Here is a 12,160-nt window from a genome sequence, read left to right as displayed (position 1 = left end):
CCCCCCCGGACCTGACGTCGCCCTACAGAGCCCCTAAAGCAGCTTTCTCCCGGGGCCCCCGACGCAGCCCTCGCCCCAGAGTGGCCTGAGGACACGAGACCAGGACAGGCGGCCTCGCCTGCTCCTGCCCATCAGCCGCCAAGTGCCACGGCGTGAACCCAGCCGCCAGCAGCCCGGCCCCTCTCAGGCTAGTGGCTCTCAGGGAAGGAGAGATGCTACTCCCAGATCTGCTGAGCCATGAAATGATTCAGCAACAAGGAGCACCAACGCTGGCACAGAACGCGGTGCTGTGTGGACAGGCAGACACCCCGTCTGGGTGTAGGTGGGTGGCACAGCTCATGCCAATGCCCCCGCCTCTACCACGCTCGGCACCTGCGAGACACTGGGCTGCCATCACTGGGCTGATGCCACCAAGCCTCATCCAGACAAAGCGAACAGGGCCGGACAAAGCCCACGTCTCCCCGTCGGGCCCACGGGGAGAGCGGGGGAGCCCACGTCAGCAGGGGAGCACGCCGGAGGGACCCTTGCGGGTGTCCACGGGCTCGTGGCCAGTTTGGGGACGAATCCGTGCAAAGCTCAGCCCATGTTTCTGTTCCTGCTCCCCTCTCCCTGTGGCCCATCGGAGCCCCTTTTCCTAAGTGCTGGCGGAGGCCGGGACTCACACACACTGCCACATGGACGTCCCTGCTCCACCCCACGAGGTACGTGGTGCGTGCACACCTCCTTACAAAGCGCTTTCACACGTGGCCCTTCCGATCCTCACACGGGGAAGAGAGGAGGAGCAGAGGCCGTGACCGAGACGAGGGGTCACCTGCCAGAGCCGCTGTCACCCATGCCCTTGACCTCGAGCCGATGGTGTGCCCCAAGCCCTCCAGAGGAGAGGCCAGTCACCCGCCCTCCATGCTCACCGCGGTCCTCAACAGCATTGACCATGGCCCTGTCACAGCTCACAACGAGGTCCTAGCGTGTTGGATTTCAAAATGAGGAAATAACAGAAAATGAGAAAATTAGTAGGCGCCTGGAAGGGTGTCATTCTTTCCAATGTGACTGGGGTGAGTGGAAACCGCATGACCCTTTCAGAGGGCAAGGGTGGCATCATCCCGTACACCAGAAGGTTGTGGGTTCGATTCCCGGTCAGGCACACAGAGGAGGCAATTCTCTCACATTGATGTTTCTTCTCTTTCTAAAATCAACAAACATTCTCAGGCGAGGATAAAAAATTAATTAACCTAAAATCCCCACACATTTAGAAAATAAAGATGTCTTTTATATCACTCATGAGTCACAGAAGAATAACACCAGAAATGGTTAAATGCTGATAACTGAACAGTGAAAATGCTATGTGCCAAAACATACAGGCTACCCTAAAGCAGAGCCACGGACAGTAACAGCCTTAAATGCTTATGATAGGAAAAAAGCCTGAAAATTAAGAAACGATAATCAGAAACAATAAAGAATAATAATAAAGAAAAAAAAGAAAAAAGGATAAAGAATATATTAAAGAAAATAACGATCTCAATCCAGTAGCCTAGCAGAACACCAGGATAAACTGAAGGAGTGTGGAAAGCAGTGATGACAAAGAAAGCAGAAATTAATGACACAGAAAACAGACCATGGAGATGGTCCACAAAGCTAGAGCCGGTGCTGCAGTCAGTGTTACAATAGATAAACCTCTGCTGAGATGACTCAATAAAAAAGAAAGGAGAGCAATTTTAGGAATGCAAAGAGGAACTTAATGTCAGACACAGTAGAGATTTTAAAATTAAGAAAATATAATGACCTCTGTACCAAGGAAATGGCCAGTTTAAGGAAATGGATAGTACGGTAGGCAGCCCTGAGATGACCCCCAGGGTTCACTCCCTCATGCAATCCCCTCCTCTTGAGGGTTTGTTAGACCTGGAGACTGGCTTCTAACAAAAAGCATACAGCAACCCCAGCTGGTGTGGCTCAATGGTTGAGCATTGACCTATGAACCAGGAGGTCACGGTTTGATTACTAGTTAGGGCATATGCCCAGGGTTATGGACACAGTCCCCAGTGTGGGGTGTGTAGGAGGCAACCAGTCAATGATTCTCTCTCATCATTAATGTTTCTATCTCCCTCCCTCTCCCTTCCTCTCTGAAATCAAGAAAAACATGCGTGTGTGTGTGTGTGTGTGTGTGTGTGTGTGTGTGTGTTTTTAAAGAGTACAGCACAGGTAATGGAAGGTCACCTCTAAGATGAGGTTTTGAAAGACTGCAACTTTCTCTTTCTCTATTTCCCTCCCTCTCTATTCCTCTCACTCCTTTCATGCTTGCATGCTGCAATGAGAAAATTGCCAAAATCCTGACAACAGACCATGAGTGAACTTGAAAAGGGACCCTTCCCCATAGAACCTTCAGATAAGACCACAGCCCAGCGACAACTCGATGGCAGCCCATGAAAGCTAAGCTGAGCCCAGATTCTTGGATCACAGCAATTGTGAAATGATAGTGCTGTTTTTAAAGCCAACAAACATTGGTGCCATTTGTCACACAGCACAGGTAACTAATGCAGATGCCTCCCTAGAAAAATAACTTACCAGGTTATATTCAAACGGGATTGGAAAACCTGAACAGATGTGCAACTATTAAATACACCCAAGTAACCAACTCCTGGATCAAGACAGAAAGCATTCCCAGTGCCCCTAGGAGGCCCTGCATGTCCCCTTCCGGTCCCCAGGGGCCCCTCAGTGGCCACACCCTGACTCCAGGCAGCACGGCCTGGTCTTGCCTGCTTTTGTGCTTCCTATCCGTGGACCAGGCAGCACGTACCTCTGTGTCTCACGCCCTCCGCTCCTACACCTGTAAGAGCCACACATATCTGCCGGTGGCTGCGGCACTTCATCTCCTTCCCATCGTGTGCACTTTATTGGAAGCAATATTCCGTTGTACATACACACCACATTTTTCTTCTCCAGGGCCCGCCCGCTAAGTGGTGTGGCCTTCCTGTCCTGCTCGGGTCCTGACACGCACACTGGGTCACACGCAATGGCCTCGCCTGCAGATCTGGCCACGGGATCTCTGAAGCGCTGCCCCGTTTGCAGCGCTGGGCCAAGGCGCTGGGCGGGCCGGCACCTCCCCGTGGCCGTATTTTTGCGGGTCCCTGATGACCAATGGAGGTAACTCTTTTTTTTTTTTTTTTTAAATATATATATATATATATATATATATATATATATATATATATATATATATATAAACACAGGTTTTTGTTTTGTTTTTTTTAATATATTTTGTTGATTTTTCACAGAGAGGAAGAGAGAGGGATAGAGAGTTAGAAACATCGATGAGAGAGAATCATCGGTCAGCTGCCTCTTGCACACCCCTATTGGGGATGTGCCCGCAACCAAGGTACATGCCCTTGACTGGAATCGAACCTGGGACCTTTCAGTCCCCAGGCCGACGCTCTATCCACTGAGCCAAACCGGTCCCGGCAGGTAAATCTTTAATCTCTTTATTGGCCTCTAATCCCGGGAGGCGCAATGAGATGATTCAGAACCAATCAGCCTGTGTCTACACCAGCACAACAAGGGGAAACAATAGCATCCTTTATTGAAACCGGGAACCAGAGAGAACACCCTGTCACGCTGCCATCTAACCCCGTCCCAAAGGCCCCGGCAGTGAAGTGGGAAGGAAAGATAGTAACAGCACAAGGAGGAGGCAAAGCCGCCACCATTCCCAAGACAATAGGGATGTCTGCGCAGAAAGCCCCCAAGTTCACAAAGCTAGAAATAACGATGGATAAGGGGATTGGCTATAAAATTGATAACCGGAATCAACTGCCTTTCTGTGCAACACCCACAAGAAGTTAGAAACCAATTTAATTAAAAATAAATTTTTAAAACACCACTTACAAAAGCAACAGAAGTTATGAGTGTCTGGGAATAAATTTAACTGCAGAGTCTAAGGCAGTATGTGCAATATTATAAAGCCTAATTTCAAGTCAAGGATCTTCATTAATGGAGACACATGCTATGTCTACAGCAGGGAGACTGAATATCTATCATAAAGATTAAAAATCCCCCAAATGGATCTACAGGATTAATACAATTTCAATCAAAATCCTGACAAAGCTTTTATGAAACGATAAAAAAATCGTTTACTATTTTTTCAAAATATATATACTCTGAGTGGCCAGATTATTTAATCTCTGAATGCATAATAATCTGGCCACACAGTGTGTGTGTGTGTGTGTGTGTGTGTGTGTGTGTTTGTGTGTGTGTGTGTAGGAGGCCCATTGCATGAATTTGTGCATGGGTGGGGTCCGGCCAGCCTGGCCAGGGGGAGGGAACATGGGCAGTTGGCCGGCCTGTCTGCTGGTTGAACTCCTAGTCGAGGGTACAATTTGCATATTAGCCTTTTATTATATAGGATATACACTGAGTGGCCAGATTATTATGATCTCTGAGCACATAATAATCTGGCCACTCAATGTATATGGTTTTCATCTGCAGATAAAGGCTTAGGCTTCTGTTATTCATGTCCTGCTCCCCTCACATGCATTTGGGAAGTGCCCATTGTGTCTTCGCTTAATTAGCTCAGTTACTTTATTTCAAAAATTAAACATATATTTTAGGCCAGAGGTTGCAAAAATAGGGTCTAACTGGTCGAATTAAAGCACGAACATTTTCCATTTGCCTGCATGGTCTGTTAAAAATAACTGCATATAAAAATCCAGATTCCTGGCTCGTCCCAGCAGACCAAAGGTCAGTAGCTCTGGTCCGGCTCCCACCTGGTCCTGCTGGCTGGGCGTCCGTGCTGGGCCAGGCGAGGGGGCCCCAGAAGAGGCGCTGGGTCATCACTCACGCTCATATGGCCACCATCGCTCCGTCGCTGGCTCACCTTCCTGGCCCCTGTCGGAATCTGTGTCTACAACTTTCACGTGTAGCTTTGTTCACAAAAAAAAGAAGTGTTTATATCCAATAACTCTAACGTGTGAAGGAAAAGTAGCGAGAGGCACGAAGCAGGCGGGGCTCCGGGAAGACAGGTGCTCGCCGGGAGCTGGAGCTGACCTGCAGCCACCAGTGCGTGTGCGAGCAAATAATGGGCTTTGGTTTAGAAAACCGAGAGCGACCTTTGCAGCTGACGTGTGTGCTGATCTCTGTCATCCGTCTGGAAGCACCTGCCGGGACACTCCACCTCAGAGGCGTGGCAGTGAGGGGGCCTGAGTGACAGCTTCAGGAGACCTTGCTGAAACCAGGGCCTTCTCTGAACCCTCCTGGCACCGCTCACCTTGATGTCCACCTGCCGATTAACCAACACCGAGGCAATCTTCACCTAACCACGTGACTGCAGTCTCATGCGGCAAAAATTGCTGGTACTGAACCGTACTTTGCAAGGCCTGTCCACTGAGTGACTTCTCTCTGACCGTAAGAATTACATGTATCTTCCTAATAAAAGTTACATCCCTGCACTCGATCACTCCAATGAGACCAGGACAGTCGCCTATGTTAGAAATCGATCGATGGGGAGTTTCAGGCAATCATCAGCATGTTCTTACGTGATGGGTCAGTGGACAGCTCTTCAGCTCAGCCCTGCCTTGTGTCTAGAAAAACGCTGGGCACAGTGAAGCTACATAAACTGAGTTTCTGTTCTTTCCAAAGCAGCATCTTGCCTGCCTCGTGTCTGCCTCTATCATCTGACTCCGTCCACAGGTGAGAAGTCTGTGAGTGAGGACTTATGGGAATCCACTCGCTCAGTCTGTTTCTAAAACACAGGCTTTCGCTTACTGAGTTTTCTGAGCATCCCGGCGATGTGATTTAATCAGACCTTTGTCTGCAACCTAGATCCGCTGCTTGCTCACTGAGCGGCCCTGGCCAAGCCTGCCCACCTCGGTTTCTCCGTCTGTGTAATGGGGCAACACTACTGTCCTTACACGCTGTTTTGAGAACCCAACAACCAAAGAAGCAGATAAAATGTGGACAGGTGCAAGAACTGAAGCTGTTGCTACGAAAACAACACACGGAGCCTAAATGACACGGGAGGGTGCACATCTGATGTCGGCATTGCGCACCCAGTTTTCAGGTCAGCAAACGACGTGATGGAGAGAGAAAGAGCCCTCCTGGCGTTCCAGGACCAGCCCCTGGCCTGGGTGCAACCTTTAGGGAGCAGGTCCCCGGAAGCCACGGGTCTGGGCGAGGTCTTCCCTGGCAGCAGCTTCACTCTGCTCTTTGGCTGATTTCACTCCCCACCGCTTTCCAGAGGGATCCAGACGCTCCACGTGAATGGCACGTGGCCTCCCAAGTCGCCTTGGGACAGGCCTCTCGCCGCTCCCACCGGCGCACCCAGCTTCAGCTTCTAGTCCCACTCCATGCAAAGCACTTGACCAGGAAGAATTCTGCCTGTCACGTGTTCAAGGACACATGTTCCTTTGAGTGTGGTGACACCAACATCTCACACGTGTCTGCAACCCTCTGACTCCTGGGGACAAGACCACGGCCCCAGTTTCCCCTCCACAAACACACACACACAGACGCTCCCCAGCCCCTGTGACAAGTGTCACAGTCTCTCTCACACCTGCCTGACAGAGGTCATCAAACAGCGCCAAATAAGTAACTAGATACAAAAGACTGTCAGAGGATGAGCCACTAACATGCTTGCATTTTAAAATCAGTAATTTAGGATTCGTTGTTAAAAGACCAGTAAGTGGTTTCGGGAACGAAAGATGAAATCACAGTCACTTCCCTTTACCCTGTGAAACGACTCCTTTAAAACTTCAAGCGTTGTTTGACCGACCAGAGAATGGCTCACCCCCGAAACACCCATGAAATTTCTTAGCAACTGTTTTTACAACGTTCAGTCCACCTGAGATAAGTTTTCTCAATAAGAAGATGAAGTAACGAAGATCTCAGTTGTACAAATCGTTCAGAAACACACGGAGGGAGGTAACCCACCCGCCCAATGCTTTGCTCTCTCCCTATCTATCAGCCACAAACTGTAACAGTCAAACGTTTGAGTTTTTGACAAGGCGAGAGGGGGAAGGCAAGGGTGGGAGGGGAAGCCGTCGCTCCTGCCACAGGTGCATGCTGACGGTGACAAAGCGGGGAGCAGCTCACATCGAGGGGCCAGCCCCCTCTAAGTCAGATGGAAAGTCAATGGAACGTGTGTGTTTCAGGGTCAAGTGTGACCGGACAAGTTAACTAGACACTCCCAAGACAAACCCCAGTCCATCCGGCTCCGCTCAAACACATCTGTTTTTCATTTTCCCTGTGTGTGTGTGTGTGTGTGTATGTGTGTGTGTGTGTGTGTGTGTGTGTGTGTGTAAGGGTTTCAACATGCCCTCCCACCTCTGATGTCACCAGAGATAAAAAGTTTACAGACTTCCAGCGGACGGATGGATCTGAAAAGATGAGAGTCCCGTGGAGCTTAATTTAAATGCTGGCCGCGCTGATCTGTGATCTGACCTCCAGCAGGTAACCGAGCCTCCCTGTTTTTCCACGACCACTCTACAAGGTCAAAGTCTGATCGGGGACAACACAGGTCAAGGGTAACCCAGCGTGTCAGGACTCACGGCTGGCTACCAGGGGGAGTGGAGTGAAAAGGGTCGATGGATGCTCTTGTTCTAACTTCCAAAATAAAGCAACTCCCAGATTACGTCCGCAGCCCTGACACACCAACATGGGTACAGAGTGGGCCAGCCCGGGGACGGGGCATCCCCCCACTGGGCACAGCTTCCAGAATCAGGACTCACCACCAATTCACGGACCCCTGCTGTGTCTGCCTTCACCACCAGTAACACTGGCATTAGCCCTGCTCTCACCAACTCTGCAGCCTACTGCTAAGACACGGGTTTTCTGGCAGAGATGCCCACGTAGGGCACCCCTCCCCCGCCCTGCAGGTGGGGTGAACAGAGGCTCCACCCAGCACATAAAGTTTGGTTCAAAACATTAAGGCACCTTACAGTTTCCAAGGCCAAGGAGAGGCCCTGTGCATGCTGAATGTCCATCCCCTGTAGCTTCTTGGTCAAACACTTAACCAAGACCATCTCTGAGAGTGGCCAAGGAATGGATACAGAAGTGAACTGTAACAGACTCACTATGAAACTTTCAGGGGGGCAGGGGAGGGACAAAGTAGGGGGCGGGGACACAGAGAAAGTGATCCAATTAGAGGAGGTTCAGCATCTGACTGACAGCTTCTGAGGCTTTTAAAGGGAGAAAGGCGTTGGTTAGCAATCCCCAAATGAGTACAACCAGCCCGCAGCGCTGTAACTTAACTGGTAGGGAACCTCCGGGCTGGATGCAGCCCAGGGCCCACCAGTTCCACCAGCACCGGCTCACTGGCCTGGTCTGGGAGGTGTCTCACTTCTAACCCAGGCGCCGCTGCTCACTCCGGGCCGCCTCCGGGCCAGCAGCCCTCATCTTCCCTTCTCGGGAGATCATGTTTCCTCTGACAGCCATCCAACTGCTCAAGTATTCTCTTAGGCAAGACCGGCATGATGCTTTAAAGGGAAAGGGCCGGGGAGCCATTTATAAAAGCGTTTTTCCTATTCCACTGAACTTCTCTCAAAGTTACAGGGGAAAAAACAAAAACCAGCACAATTTTCCAAGGTGGCTTCGCTGCCAGGAACCCTCCTGTCCTGGGGTCCGGGGGCCCAGGGCCAGCATGCCCTCCGGTGGCCCTGGGGAGGCGGCTTCCTCCGGGCTCCGGGCTCCGGACCCATCACCTGACTGGAACCAGGGAAATTCGCAGTCAGCCCGGGTCCAAACGCCAAAGTCAAGGCCGGACCCCGGCGCCCCTCCCTGCAGTCCACCTGCAGCCCTCCCTCCTCCCGCGGCGTGGACCCGGCCCGCGAGCGGAGGGGAGGAGGGCGCCCGGGGTCCCGGGTCCAGGGGGCGCGCCGCGTCCACCGTGGGGCACAGGGGATCCCCCCAAAGTCCGGGTGAGGGGTGCGGGGTGCGGGGTGGGAGCCCCCTTCCGGCAGCCAGGCCCTCCGGGGCCCCTCCCAGGGCCGGAGCCCGGGCTGCAGGGCGGCGGGCAGGGCCTGGGCCTGCGCTGGACCAGGCCGGGCGGCAGGTGGGAGCCGGGCCGCGGGCGCCCCTCCCGGAGGCCGCAGCCGGAGCGGCCGCCACTGCGGCGGGGCCGGGCGGCGGGGCGGCGGGAGGGGGGACCCCGGGCGGCGGGCTTTGGGGGCGACCCCGGCGGGGGGGGGGCGACCTCACCTGCGGGTCCGCGCGGCCCGTCCCTCCGCCGCCTCCGGGCCGCTCGGCCTGCGCTCGGCCCCGGGGCCGGCCCTGCGTCGGGCCTCAGCGAGTGCGGCGCCCGCCGCCCCCGGCCCCCATCCCCCGCGCCGCCCCGCCACTTCCTGTGCGCGCCGCGCCCACAGTTCCGCCGGCGGGGGGGGCGGGGGACACGCGGGGGGCGCGGGGCGGGGGACACGCGGGGCGGGGGACACGCGGGGGATTCGGGGGGCACGCGGGGCGGGGGACACGCGGGGGATTCGGGGGGCACGCGGGGCGGGGGGACACGCGGGGGGTTCGGGGGACACGCGGAGCGTGGGGGCACCGGGGTCCGTGGAGAGCTGGGGAGCCCTTGGGAGGGGCAGGGGAGACTGGGGTGACAGGGGGCACGGATGGGGGGCGGCAGGGGCGGGGCTGGGCGGGGCCTGTGGGACACGCGTGGGCGGGGCCTGCGGGCTGGGGAGGAGGGCACGTGGGGTGGGGACTATGGAGGTCCCCCCCCCCCCGTGGAGGGGCCGGGTTAGGGGTGGAGGGGGCCAGTGGCCCAGGCACCCACGGGGAACTGGACTGGGGCCAGGCACAGCGTGGCGGGAGGGGTCCGGGCAGACGGGGTCCCGGAGATAGTGCCCTGGGGCCCTGGGACCCGCATGGACTCCCCCGCCTCCCGGGGAACCCCGAGAGGGCACGGGGTGTTTCCAGGCGTGAGCTCCCGTCCGGATCCCCGGATCCGGGCTGTGGTCTGAGGCTCACCGCCGGAGCGGGGTCACCGTGGGGAGTGTCCTGGGAGCCTGGACTCCACGGGCGGGTCGTGTTTCAGACCCACGTGCTCTTGTCGTTGGCTCCGGCTTTACTGGTGTCTGACCCTGGAGCCAGTGTCCCCACAGGAAACAGTTTCCCCGGCCCCAGTCTACTCTGGCCTGGCGGAGCCCACATCTCCAGCATCTCCAGCATCTCCAGCATCTCCTGCCCTCCAGCCGAGCCTCCAGGGAGCAGCAGGCAGGACTGTCCTGAGGCAGCCCGTCCATTGGTGGCCATTACAGAGGGTCACCTCCACTCCGCCGTCTCTGCTGGGTCCTCAGGTTCCCCCATCCCTCCAGAGCCTGAACCGGTTTCACCAAAAGGTATTTATTTATTTTTTTTATTTTTTTTATTTTATTTTTTTTTTTAATATATTTTATTGATTTTTTACAGAGAGGAAGGGAGAGGGATAAAGAGCTAGAAACGTCGATGAGAGAGAAACATCGACCAGCTGCCTCTTGCACACCCCCTACCGGGGATGTGCCTGCAACCAATGTGCATGCCCTTGACCGGAATCGAACCTGGGACCTTTCAGTCCGCAGACCGACACTCTACCACTGAGCCAAACCGGTTTCGGCTCACCAAAAGGTATTTAAAATACCAGGTGCTGGCTGTGCCTGTTCTTAAGCTCCTCAAACACCTAGATTGAAATAAACATACATGCACCTGCTCTATTCGCAATCCCCTTATAATTGGGGGAGGGAAAGTTACGGTTTGCAGTGTTGTAGAAATTACATGTAGAATCTGGGACCCTGCACAGCCACATCCAGGCATTCATCCCACAGATGAATCCCACCAGCGCCACAGGTGTGTGTGCGAGAACATTCCGACGTCAGCACAGAATTACAGAAAACCTGAGCGTACCGACACAGACCTGGTTAAATGCACTCCAGAATATTCATTTAATACTATTTTAAATTTAAAACACTAAAAACTGCCCTGGGCAGTTTCTGTTCAGTGGTTAAACATCTACCTGCAGACCAAAGAGTTTTCAGGTTCGATTCCTGGTCCAGGGCACGTACCTGGGTTGCAGGTTCAATCCCCAGGCCCAGTCAGGTGTGGGAGGCAACCAATTGATGTGTCTCTCACATTAATTCTCTCTCTCTCTCTCTCTCCCTCTCTCTCTCTCTCTCTCTCTCCCTCCCTCCCTCCCTCCCTCCCTCCTTCCCTTCCTCCCTCCCTACCTCTCTTCCACTCTCTCTAAAAATCAATGGAAAAAATATCCTCCAATAAGAACTAACAACAACAACAACAAAATTACTTTGAGCTTTTATATCAACAACAAAAAAACACTGCATTGTTCTCAACAGCACGAAGTGTCATCAGTATGAGCTAATCTCCATTCAATTAGAATCTATGGTCACTCAGACCTGAGCGGAGCAGGAAAAAGGAAAAGCTCATACGAACAGAGTAAACAGTTAAATGGAACTTGGAAGTCCGCCAGCCAGCCCTTCACTGCCGGCCGGGCCCTGTGGAGTGCGGCTGATGGGAAATGTGCTCATTGTGCAGGCTTGCCGAGAGCCTATTGTACGAGGCATTTCACCTACTTAGGGAAACGAGGCATCCGTTACACATTTGTGGAAACTGAGGCACAGCCAAGTTGCACATCTCTCCCACAGAATCCAGGCACCCCCTGAGCCCCCTGGCTCGGCCACAGGGCTGGGGCCTCTCCTGGCCCCATTAGTGATTGAAGCTTCCTTGTTAGGAGACGACCTCGGACCCCAGTGTCTACGTAAGTTAAAATAGGGGAAGGACAATTCTTGCCTAGTGTTATGTGGCACAGATTTATAGAGAGGGGGCATCTCTGCCGTGAATGAGAAGGAAAACGACATTGAAGGGCCCCCGTGAGTGTGACTGGGCCTTTGGGGAGAGGGGGCACCCCTGGTTCGTGACTTCTAATTCTTAGGGCAAATTTGCAGGGATCCGATTTTACTGATAAGTAAGCCAGAGCCCCAGAGGTGATCTCAAGGTCAAATGGCAGGCAGGGGCCCACCTCTGAGACTCTCATTGGAGAACTTGCCTGCCCGTCACAGCACATTTAGGGGCATGGCCAATGGCATGGGCTCTGGGCGGGTCCTGGGGGAGGACTACTGGCTGGTGGACAATCAGGGGAGGCTTCGAGGGCTGCTGGACACAGACCTGCGCCCAGTACAACCGCCCAGGGGTC

General features: G+C 53.9%; 1 protein-coding gene across 3 annotated transcripts in view; it reads right to left on the bottom strand.

Moving 5' to 3' along the window:
* Positions 1 to 9,323, bottom strand: part of AGPAT3 (1-acylglycerol-3-phosphate O-acyltransferase 3) — a gene marked incomplete at its 3' end in the record, with an annotated part of 69,248 nt that extends 59,925 nt beyond the window's left edge. For all 3 annotated transcript variants that reach the window (XM_084873684.1, XM_084873685.1, XM_084873687.1), the window contains exon 1: positions 9,178 to 9,323. The remainder of the gene's footprint in view (positions 1 to 9,177) is intronic.
* Between the last annotated feature and the right edge of the window lie 2,837 nt (positions 9,324 to 12,160).

This window comes from Pipistrellus hanaki, assembly GCF_964339955.1.
Source record: "Pipistrellus hanaki genome assembly, chromosome: 2".
Lineage (NCBI taxonomy): Eukaryota > Metazoa > Chordata > Mammalia > Chiroptera > Vespertilionidae > Pipistrellus > Pipistrellus hanaki.
This window is presented reverse-complemented; position numbering and strand designations above follow the sequence as displayed.